The sequence below is a fragment of the Manis javanica genome, chromosome 4, assembly GCF_040802235.1.
Source record: "Manis javanica isolate MJ-LG chromosome 4, MJ_LKY, whole genome shotgun sequence".
Classification (NCBI taxonomy): domain Eukaryota; kingdom Metazoa; phylum Chordata; class Mammalia; order Pholidota; family Manidae; genus Manis; species Manis javanica.
Genome location: NC_133159.1, coordinates 21477956 through 21489362, shown reverse-complemented (window position 1 = coordinate 21489362; position 11407 = coordinate 21477956). Strand labels below are relative to the sequence as shown.

Sequence of the window (11407 nt, the reverse complement as noted above, 5' to 3'; positions counted from 1 at the left end):
CAGGGGATTTAGCAATATGGAAGTGATGGATGATGTCAGTTGCTATAAAAATATAAGTGATGATTACAATTGTCTCAGCCCTAAGGAAGGAGAGTGTGTTCTAAGGACAAGACGGGAATCTTCTAACAGGACTCTGGATGCCAAGGACCTCGCAGGTTATAGCAATCCTTTCCACTTTGAGGTCAGGTTTTCATGTCTTTGCGGGAAGGAAAATCTGTGAAGAGCTTCGGACACAGGGGGAAAGAATCTTGGAAAATATACTCATACTAATAGAAAGGACATACGATTATCAAAGGAACTATCTGACTTCTGCAATTCATTCAACCAACAATGCATTTATTGAGCCTCTACTATTTACCTGATGCGTAAATCTCAATCCATTGTCTATTTCTTGAGCCCCTACTGTACACACTGTATTAGTTAATTTCCTAAGTCTTTTATCCTTTCATCAAAAATATAAACTCTCACAGCAGAATTTTTTCTTTACCCTTTATCTTCCATGCAACTGGAATAATGCAGACGTTCCTGGCAATTCACCATTCTCTCAATTTCCCATGAGTCCATTCCCTCTATCTATAATGTCTTCCAACACATATGTCCTCCTTATTTTCAAGGCCTAGTTCAGATGTCACTCCTCTGTGATCTTTCTACAAATTCTTCAAGCAAACTTAAAACTCCCTTCAGGTCTCCTAAGGTTCAGGAATGCCCTTGTCTTCCCATATAGTGTTGATTTCTGTGTGGGACTTCTGTCTCCCTGGCCCAGCTGTGCCTCTTCTTACAATCCCTGGTGCCTAGTAGAGCACTTAGTAAATATGTCAAAACTCAGCTATCACCTCCCCAGGTCTAGGGCTCTGTGCCCTACAGAAAGGCTCAGACTGACAACTCAGAAAATGCTCCTCTAGTGCCACCTTCTGGCTCAATAGAGTATGACAGCTCCCGATTTGGGTTTTTCTTACTCTCGCAGTCCTCTCAACTGTTTTTCTCATTCGTCTTTATAGTTCGTTCTCTGCCAAGCTCTGAGTATACTGGTGAGCAAGACAGACTCTGTTCCTGACCACAGGGAGTTTAGAATCTACTACAGAAGACAGTCCCAGAACTGGAGTGAGAGGAGCTGTGATCCTCAATGTTTTGAGGCTACAGGAAAGGTGGCTGCTTTGCCTGTCTCTGAGGTTGCCATCCCCCAGGGCCGTGACTGACACATGGTCTGAACAGGACATTGCCCTCTTGTGGCTACCTGGGCTCTCACTTGGGGAGCACATCTGTGCCAGGCAGGTCCTCCACATTCTACTCTCCACACACTCCCAGTCACTTTTTTTTTTAAAGCTTCTTGTTAACAAAAAACAAAAAACAGCACACCACATAGAAAAAACAATTCAGCACTTCTCCCTGTGCTTCTGAATGGCCGAGTCCTGGAATCTATGTCTTATAATCTTGAAACCTTAAGATTAAAACCACAATGTTAGAACTAGAGACCTCCATCCTTTCGTTTGCTCATTCTGTGATACTCACTGAGCTCACAGGTGCCAGGCATTGTGTTAAGTGCTGAGGAGACCATAGTGAACCAGAAAGGTCACTGTGTACATGCTCATGACATTTATGTTCTTTGGGAAGAGAGGAAACAAAGCAAGTATACAACTTTTAAATAATTACTTATTTATTAATAGGTGGTACATTATGATTCAAAATACAAAAAGGTGCACATTGAAAAGCCTCCCACTCCTGCTCCTAGCCACCTAGTCCCTTCCACAGACGCAAGCAATGTCATCAGTTTCTTCTGTGCCCATCCAGAGATAACATGCATATACAAGCAAATATATTTTCCCGTCCTTGTTATACAAATGGTGGTTTTCTACACACTGTACTGCGCCTTGGGTTTTTTTCACTTAACAATGTATCTTAAATTCTTTATCAAGACACAGATTTCTCTTTTAGAGTTGTATGGTATCCCATACAACTGGAGTGAGAGGAGCTGTGATCCTGAATGTTTTGAGGCTGTGTGAGTATTGCATGATTTCAAATGTTACACTGTAATGTCATGATACAAACAGAAAACAAGTAGGGAACTGAATTTTAAATAGCAAGGGAGATCTGGCATTAGAGATGATCAGCAAAGGAAGTTCACACTCAGGAAATGACACTGAAGCTTGGTCCTAAAAAATAAGAGAGAATCCACCAGGGAACATTGGGAGGAAGAACGTGCAAGCAAAACAAAGGACTGCCAAGGCAGGAAGGAGCTTGGCACACTGGAGAGGTCTGGAAAGCACCTTGGAACAGATGAGGTGGAGGGAGCACAGAGCCAGACAGGGAGGGACCTTGTAGGCAGGGGTAAGGAGCCCAGGCATGATTTTAAGTGCAAAGGGAAGTTCAAGAGAGAAATGGGCATGCTCTGATATACAGCTGCGAACAAGTTCACTTAGGCAGCCATGTGGAAGGTGGATTAAAGGACAAGAGTGAAAGAAGATGATGAGCAAGGAGGCTGATGCAGCACCCCAAGCAGGAGATGACAGCAGCAGGGAGACAGGGTGGCGGGCAGCGGGGATGATAAACACTCACAGTGCTGGGATTTCTTTCAGAAGAAGAGTTGTCAGGATTGGAGGTGGGTTAAACTTACATACAGATCATTTAATCCAGCTGCCTTGCTTTCCAAGCTAACCAGGCCTAATGACTTGCTTGCCACAGGTCACAGAGCTCCTTAGTGATAGATCCGGACCTGGAATCCAAGGCTTCTGACAACCAGGTCAGTGTTTAGTCACTCTACGAAAGCAAAGTTGGAATTTCAGACTAGAAACTGCACTTTAAAAATTCTGTTTACCAGTAATTACTGACACATTTAGTTTTTACAATTGTTTGACATATTTTTATTAGCTTTTTGACTTCCCATCTCAGAAAAGAAAGACAGATCTGGGGTGGGGAGAATCTCAGGTCCACCATTGCCTACTGTAAGCATAGAGCAAGGGAGACAGGCAGTGTGGGGGATGGGGACAGCAAATGTAAATAAGACAGTCAGGGAGAGCTTGCTGGTCAGGTAACCCCTGCTGGAAAACCTGAGGAGGTGAAGGAGTGAGTGGGCCTTGCAGGTACATGAAGGAAAGGCATTCCAAGTAGAACATACAGCTGGAGCAGAGACCCTCTGGCAGGAAAGGCTCCAGGGGGCCAAGGTGAGTGGAGCAGGGAAGAACAGTGAATTAAGCTGGGAGAACAGTGGAAATGAGGGGCAGGGCTCAGATGGCATAAGGCTTCGTGAGCAACTGAATGCTTTGGCCTTTACTCTGAGCTGGGAGCCATGATGTGTAAGCTGAGAAGGGACATGATCTGATGTACATCTTCACAGGCTCCCTCTGCTATGGTGTGGAGGACAGACTGTAGGAAGTAAAAGTGGAAGTAGAGACCAACTAAGAGATTGTTGTAGTCATTGACGTGAGAAAGGTGACTTGGCCTGTGGTTGTAGCGACAAGTGGCCAACTGCTAAGATTTGGTGACAAATATGACATAGGATGTGACAAAAGGAGCAAAACATTATTCCCAGGATTTGGCATGAGACATGGGAATGGGGAAATGAGCTTGTTATCAAGTGGTATAGGGCAGGAAGGGAGGGGTTTGGGTTTGAGATGCTGGCTGAACATCAGAGAGGCTAAGCTGACAGTTGAATGTACTAGAGCTCAGGGAACAGACCCGGAATGGCTCTACACTCGGGAGTTGGTGGCACACGGATGGTGTTGAAAGCCACAAGATTGGATGAAATCTAGTAAGTAGTAAGTGTAGAGGATCCACTTAGCCCTGGATTGCTAGGGCATCAAGATAAAAAGCAGAGAAGGAACCAGATAAGGAGACAGAATAGGAACAAGCAGTGAAACAGGTGGCAAGTTGCAGGTTATGCTGAGCTAGAATCCAAGTGAAGAAAGTATACCAAGGTGGAAACAGCAATGCCACATATTGTTTACAGGTCAAAACAGAAGAGGATGGAGAATGGTCAGTGTGAGGTCACCAGTGACCTTGACAAGACCAGTTCAGACTGAAGAGGATGGAAGCCTGATAGAGCGGGCTGGAGAAAATGGATGGAGACTGCAGCTAGTAAGTTTCCTCTGGGGTTTTGCTACAAATAGAGAAATAGGTGGTAACTGGTGGAAGAAAATGGAGACACAACAGCATGTTTGTAAGCTAACAAGAATGCTCCAACAGAGGTAAAACTGGGATGTGGGAGGATTTGATGGAGCTGTTCTTGAGTTGGTGAGAGACTAAGGTCTGGAGCACAAGCAGAGGGATTTTCCAGAAACACACAGTCCACAAATGTTACTTGTCAGATCCTAAGGTCCGTCAATCACCTGGAGCACGTACTCAAGCAGATTGCTGGGCCCTGCCCCCAGAATTGCTGATTCAGGAGGTCTGAAATGGGCCCAATTATTTGCCTGACAAGTCCCCCAGGAGGGATGCTGCTGGCTAGGAAATCAGGCTTCAGAAAACACTGATTTATATTTACATGGAGTGGATGTAGTGGAGGGAGTCTGTGGTATTCCATTCTGATTGCTTCAATGTTCTCAGGTAGGAAGTCAAGTCATTAACAGAGTAAAGGTGGGACTTGAGGTGTTGGTCTGAGGAAAGGAAGAAGGTATGAAATGGTTGTCTCGTATGTACAGGGGTAATGATAATTCTCCCCGGAGGATGATAATCATGAATTTAAAATATAACAATGTTTTTTGTTTTTGTCCGACCACTCTGAATTGCACAGGTGCAAATAGGTGGAGAGTTGTATGTGGAGAGGATTGTGGCTTACCAATTAAAATAGAAGAAAGAGAAAGGGGCAAAGGCGTTGATGGCAATCACAAGGTGGGGAGGATTATGATGGACCATGGCATTTTACCTGGGAGAAGAGACATGAAACTTGTGAGACAGAATGAAAGGTGATACACTTTTCTTGAAAGTGGGTGCTTTATTCTCAAAGCCTTACCCAACATGTAGTCTCTCACCTCTCTGGACTTCTGTTAGCATGACTCTTCCATCCTCAAACCCTTGTGTTACCTTTCTCTGTAGCACCCATCAACCACCTGACAAATCTGACTCTCCACCAGAATTAAAGTCCCATTGGAGGCAGGAGCTTTTTGTTTTCTGCTTTTGCCCCAGTGCCTAGAATTCTGGCTGGCATGTAACAGCCCTCCCTCCCTCACACAACCTCTCTATCCCATCCTGGCCAGTTTACTCTTCGACCATACACCCAGGGCACGTCCAATACTTCTGCATCAAAATGCCTTGATATGGAATGACATCTAAATACAGAGTACCCAGGTGAAAGGCTTTGGGGAAGCACAAATCTGGAAAAGTTTGGGTTCCAAAGCTTAAAAGGAACAAGGTTAGAAAGACAAGGTTTTACCAAGTTGCTTTTAATGATGGAGACTTAGGTTTTACTGCTCAGCCCAGGATCCTAGAAGACCATCCATATTATTAGAGGAGGCAGACCAAAACAGAAAATTCATGGAATCATGACTGGGGAGGGGGAGGAAAGGGAAACTTCAGATGGTTTGATATTATTCCACTTGTGTAAAATAACTTACAATTATGTGGACTATATATCTTTAGGAATACACACATGATATAATGTACTGATTTTATATATATCATAAAGCAAACGCTTTTTTAAAAAAGGTTTAAGACAGCAAAGTTATACCAAGATATACATTTTTAAAATTCTACATATGTAATTATCTGAACTGGTTGTTTCATTTTTAATTAGAAAAGCACTACTAATTAAAATGAATTTTAAGTCCTGCAAAAATCATTATATCAAGTGGCTTCAGAGGTCATTCCCCATTTGACCTCTGAGGGAATGTGTGCACAGAGCTAATCCAATTTGCGCCACATCACACAGCTTGTTATGATGGAGCAGAGTGCATCGGAGTGAAAGGTGAAACTGTGAAGGAGGATGAAGAGGCAAGGGGCTCATGTGGTTTCCACTGAGAAAACAGGAAGGAAAATTCAGTATAGAAAGGGCAATCTTCTGCACAGATGCCCCTCTTCTCTTCCTATAGCATGCTGTGTGGAGCTCCCACCACTCCAAACTGTATTACATTGTAATCCATAAACTGAATTCTGAGATGACAAGAATTTTACTCATTTCTTTCCCCCCATTGCCCATATGGGGAAAATGGAAGTTCCTGTGGCCGGGATCCTCACCTGAACCCAAACTACTTGATGTAACTGGCCTACCGCAAGGCTACTGCTTCCACACCCACAGGCAATAAACTTACTATTGACTGAGTCACTAAACAGCTCTGCCTAGTGCTCTGGGCAGAAGCAGAGGAAGGAGGATTACAGACCTGTAGACTGTTGGATGCAGATGTGGTTCTAATGCTCGACCTATCGCTGGGAAAACAAGCCAGGTAATAAACCCTTTTACCCCAAGAATGTTTCGTTGGCATTCCTCAGTCTCACTGAATCCATAGTGAACATGCCCAGGGTTGAAACCCATTGGCAAGACAGCCCAACAGTAGCAGCAACAGGGACTCACAAAACATAGGCTGAGTGACTGAACATATGGAAAAAACATATGCGTATACTCACAGAAAGAATTGGCCAAAGAAAGGAAACTGGGAGTTTCCTCAGGGAGCTTCCCCTTAAAGGGCAAGCCTCAAGCAACCTCTTCCTTTCTGAGCAGAACAGCGCCTATGGCCAGCAGGTGGGGCCAGAGTAATACCTCTTCTACCTTCAGCTAGCCATGAATGTGAGCAGGGTTTTAAAAAGTAGAGGAAAGCAGTTAAGCCTTGCATGACACTAATGACATCTTTACGTCACCAGCAGGGTAGCGCAAAACTCCATCTCCTAGTCCCTCGGGCAGCCTAGCTCACCAGTGAGTTAGGAGTTTGGCACTGGGGCAGAGGTTTTTGCACAGGTGCAAAGCAATGGGCGACACAATCTTGAACCTGGTAAAATGGCCGATCAGTCAGAACAGGTAAAAACGTACAGAAACGAGGATATGCAAAGCGGACCTACAGGCTGCAGAGTGGTCTTGAGAACTTGGAGACTCAGGTTAACAGGACAGAGATTTGCCCTCTGGGGGGGGTCCCCAAAATCATGAAAGACCTCGTGGCTGCAGACACTGCGCCCCAGAGGCTGGGTGGAGCCCGGCAGAAGGTGCCCCTAAGCACCCCCACAGGGGCTGCAGAGCCAGCCCGAAACCTGCACGCAGGGCACATCAGGTTCATGGGACTTTCTCAATCCACTTTCTCTTGCTGTGGATGGCTTATCCCACAACCGTGTCAGCTTTCCAGGTGCAAAGCCAGCAGCTGTATTCAGTCCCAAAGAAAGGCTTCCCAGGGGTCTGGAAACCACTAGCGGTGTTAGTTGTAAGAAGTTAACACTACTTCCCAAAGCAAAAAAAAAAATTACCAAATCTGAAACCTAGGGACACTTTTACTCACTTTTTTACAAGGATCCTACATTCATGACACAAACCACATTTCAAATACATATCTTCCTTGATTTTCAATGGGATTACATCCCAATAAACCGTTATTGTTGAAAATATCATATCAAAAATACATTTAATACCCCTAGCATAATCATAGCTTAGCCAAGCCCACCTTTAACGTGCTCAGAATGCTTACATATTAGCATAAAAATGGGCAAAAATCATCTAACACAAAGCCTATTTTATAATAAAGCGCTGAGTAGTAGGTCATGTAATTTATCAACTACTGTACTGAAAGTGAAAAGAATGGTTGTGGTGGTACAGTAAATGTATGGGTTGTTTAGTTGTTTACCCTCATGATCACAAGGCTGACTGGGAGCAGCCGCTCACTGCCACCCAGCATCAGGACTATCCTAGGAAAACATAGCCACAGACAAGGAAAGGATCAAAATTCAAAATCTGAAGTGCTATTTCTACTGAATGCATATTGATTTCCTACCACTGTAAAGTTGAAAAATCCTAAGTCAGGGACTGTCTGTAAATCACTTTTCAAACAAAGGTCAAAAAAGGTGGCAATATTCAAGTGCATAATAAGCTCCATAACAAAAAAACAGAAAACATTAGCATATGACCATTTATTTTCTCACAGGCAGAAAAAGCTCTGAAACCCTAAGATAATTTAGGTAGGGTGGAAACCAGGACTTCCAACACTTTGGGTCTCTATTTACAAGGCTAAAGGTAGAAATTATGGGAGGGTACAAGCTGGCCCACATTCATTTAGCCTCACTTTAGGCGAAGTATTACACCAAGTGAAAGCCCTCTCCGTAACTCCAGAAGATTCGTAAGGTAGTGCAATGAGGAAAAAATGGTTAAATGTTCTGATTAAATAATTATCCACCTAACATCGGTATTTAAAACTCAATTTAATATAATCTGCTACAACTTCTTTTACTTAAATCAAGGGCTAGTTTCTAAATATTCTCCAAGAAAAAGAACCTCTGTTCCTTGGAAAAATGGGGCTGAATTTTTCAATGAACTGGAACAAACAGTTCTAAAACTCATTTGGAACCACAAAAGACCCCGAATAGCCAAAGCAATCCTGAGAAGGAAGAATAAAGCAGGGGGATCTCGCTTCCCAACTTCAAGCTACACTACAAAACCACAGTAATCAAGACAATTTGGTATAGGCACAAGAACAGACCCACAGATCAGTGGAACAGAATAGAGTCCAGATATTAACCCAAGCATATATGATTAATATATGATAAAGGAGCCATGGATACACATACAATGGGGAAATGACAGCCTCTTCAACAGCTGGTGTTGCCAAAACTGGACAGCTACATGTAAGAGAATGAAACTGGATCATTGTTTAACTCCATACACAAAAAGTAAACTCAAAATGGATCAAAGACCTGAATGTAAGTCATGAAACCGTAAAACTCTTAAAAGAAAACATAGGCAAAACTCTCTTGAATATAAACATGGGCAACTTCTTCATGAACATATCTCCCCAGGCAAGGGAAACAAAAGCAAAAATGAACAAGTGGGACTATATTAAACTAAAAAGCTTCTGTACAGCAAAGGACACCATCAGTAGACCAAAAATGCATCCTATACTATGGGAGAATATATTCATAAATGACATCCGGTAAGGGGTTGACATTCCAAAATATATAAAGAGCTCACCCACCTCAACAAACAAAAAGCAAATAATCCAATTAAAAAATGGGCAGAGGAGCTGGACAGACACTTCTCCAAAGAAATTCAGATGGCCAACAGGCACATGAAAAGATGCTCCACATCACTAGTCATCATAGAAATGCAAATTGAAACCACAATGAGGTAACACCTCACACCAGTTAGGATGGCCAACAACCAAAAGACAAACAACAGATATTGGTGAGGATGCGGAGAAAGGAGAACCCTCCTACCCTGCTGGTGGGAATGTGGGAATGTAAATTAGTTCAACCATTGTGGAAAGCAGTATGGAGGTTCCTCAAAACACTCAAAATAGAAATACCATTTGACCCAGGAATTCCACAGCTAGGAATTTACCCTAAGAATGCAGGGGCCCCGTTTTCAAAAAGACATATGCACCCCTATGTTTATCGCAGCACTATTTACAATAGGCAAGAAATGGAAGCAACCTAAGTGTCCATCAGTAGATGAATGGATAAAGATGTACATATACACAATGGAGTATTATTCAGCCATAAGAAGAAAACAAATCCTACCATTTGCAACAACATGGATGGAGCTAGAGGGTATTATACTCAGTGAAATAAGCCAGGCAGAGAAAGACAAGTATCAAATGATCTGTGGAGTTAAGAACAAAGCAAAAACTGAACAGAACAGCACCAAATTCACAGAACCCAAGAATGGACTAATAGTTACCAAAGGGAAAGGGACTGGGGAGGATGGGTAGGAGGGAGATAAGGGGAATAAGGGGCATTATGATTAGCACACATAATGTAGTGGGGGGGGCACAGGGAAGGCAGTATAACACAGAGAAGATAAGTAATGACTCTATAGCACCTTACTATGCTGATAAACAGTGACTGTAATGGGGTATGTGTTGGGGACTTGATAATGGGGGGAATCTAGTAACCACAATGTTGCTCATGTGATTGTATATCAATGATACCAGAAGAAAAAAAGAAAGAAAAAAAAAATGGGGCTGAGCCAGGGAAAACACCAGGCAAACTGGAACATCATGCAGTACCAGAAAAGAGCTCCAAAAAAATGGGGTCACATCAAAGACACAGAAGCCCAACTTGAAGGAGCTCCCAATGGCCAAAGCTGGAACAATCTGAGCAACAAAATACATGATAACCCATGGAATAAAATATCCCACAGTCCATACTGATTAATAATAAAAATGGGGAGAAGGGACAACTCCTCTTTACAGGATTCCTAGTATAAACGTAGAGTCATAGACACAGGGAAGTAACAATTTGGCAAATGCCACAGCAATAGTTGTTGCAGGCATTAACAATCTGAAGATGTTAAAAACAGTGAAACAAAGACAGAGTTTCAAGGTATATCCCTCCCCAAGTTACTAATTATAAAGGGAAGATCAATAACTTTACAGTGGAGAAATATGGCAAAAACTACCTTAACCAAGTGATCAAAGTTAACGTGACCAGTGAACAGACATATGGCTATCATATATCCTGATCATAAAGCACTAAGGGTGACTTCTGAGGCATATAACTTTTGCGGTATTCTTTCTAAAAATAACCTCTATCCAGACAAATCCAATTCAAGGGATATTCATAAAGCAACTGGCCAGTACTCCCCCGAGTGTCAAAATCCTAAAAGGTGACGACTGAAGAACTCACAGGCTAGGGCTGAAGACAACTAAATGCAATGTGGGATCCTATCTTGGATGCTGAGCTGCAGGGGGGTGGGCAGGGATATCCCTGGACAATTGGCACAATTCAAATAAGGATAAGTTAGTAGTACTGTATCAGTATTTACTGTTTTTGATAATTGTACTATAGTTATGTAAAAATGTTAACGTTTAGGGAAAGCTGAATGAAGGGCATATAAGAACCCTCCATGCTATTTCTGCCAGTCTAAAATCATTCCAAATTAAGTTCTTAAAAAATGGAACATGTTTGGGGGATGATAGCCAATCAAATATAACTAAAGTTTAAACCAAGTGAATGTAAGATTTATAACATCTTCCCCATATTAAAAGTTAAAATACTTTAAGTAGCACTGATGGTATATGGTAATTTTTCAGTTTCCCCTCAAATCACAAAACAGAACAAAGCACTGAGAGCAAATAGTTCTAAGTCAACAATTAGCACTAGCAAAGTTCTCATCAGCAAATAAATAAGAATTAACTAAGCTGCATTTTGGGGTCTTCACCAAACCAACTTTTGAACCGAACTCTTAGAGTGAATGTAGTCTAATTTTTATACTAAAGAAAAAGCCAATGTATGAATATTTTAATATACAAATCAACATCCTGACCCCCTCCACACTCACACAGAACTA

General features: G+C 42.4%; 1 long non-coding RNA gene across 3 annotated transcripts in view; it reads left to right on the top strand.

Annotated features, from left to right (window-relative positions):
• Positions 1-1921: 1921 nt before the first annotated feature.
• Positions 1922-11407, top strand: part of LOC140848857 (uncharacterized) — a 31202-nt gene continuing 21716 nt past the window's right edge. Inside the window, exons 1-3 of one of the 3 annotated variants that reach the window (XR_012130084.1) lie at positions 1922-2596; positions 2680-2737; positions 3944-4071. This is a non-coding gene — a long non-coding RNA (uncharacterized lncRNA). Of the gene's footprint in view, positions 2597-2679; positions 2738-3496; positions 3746-3943; positions 4072-11407 lie in introns of those variants that run through there. The other 2 variants (XR_012130083.1, XR_012130085.1) reach the window with 2 other exon arrangements.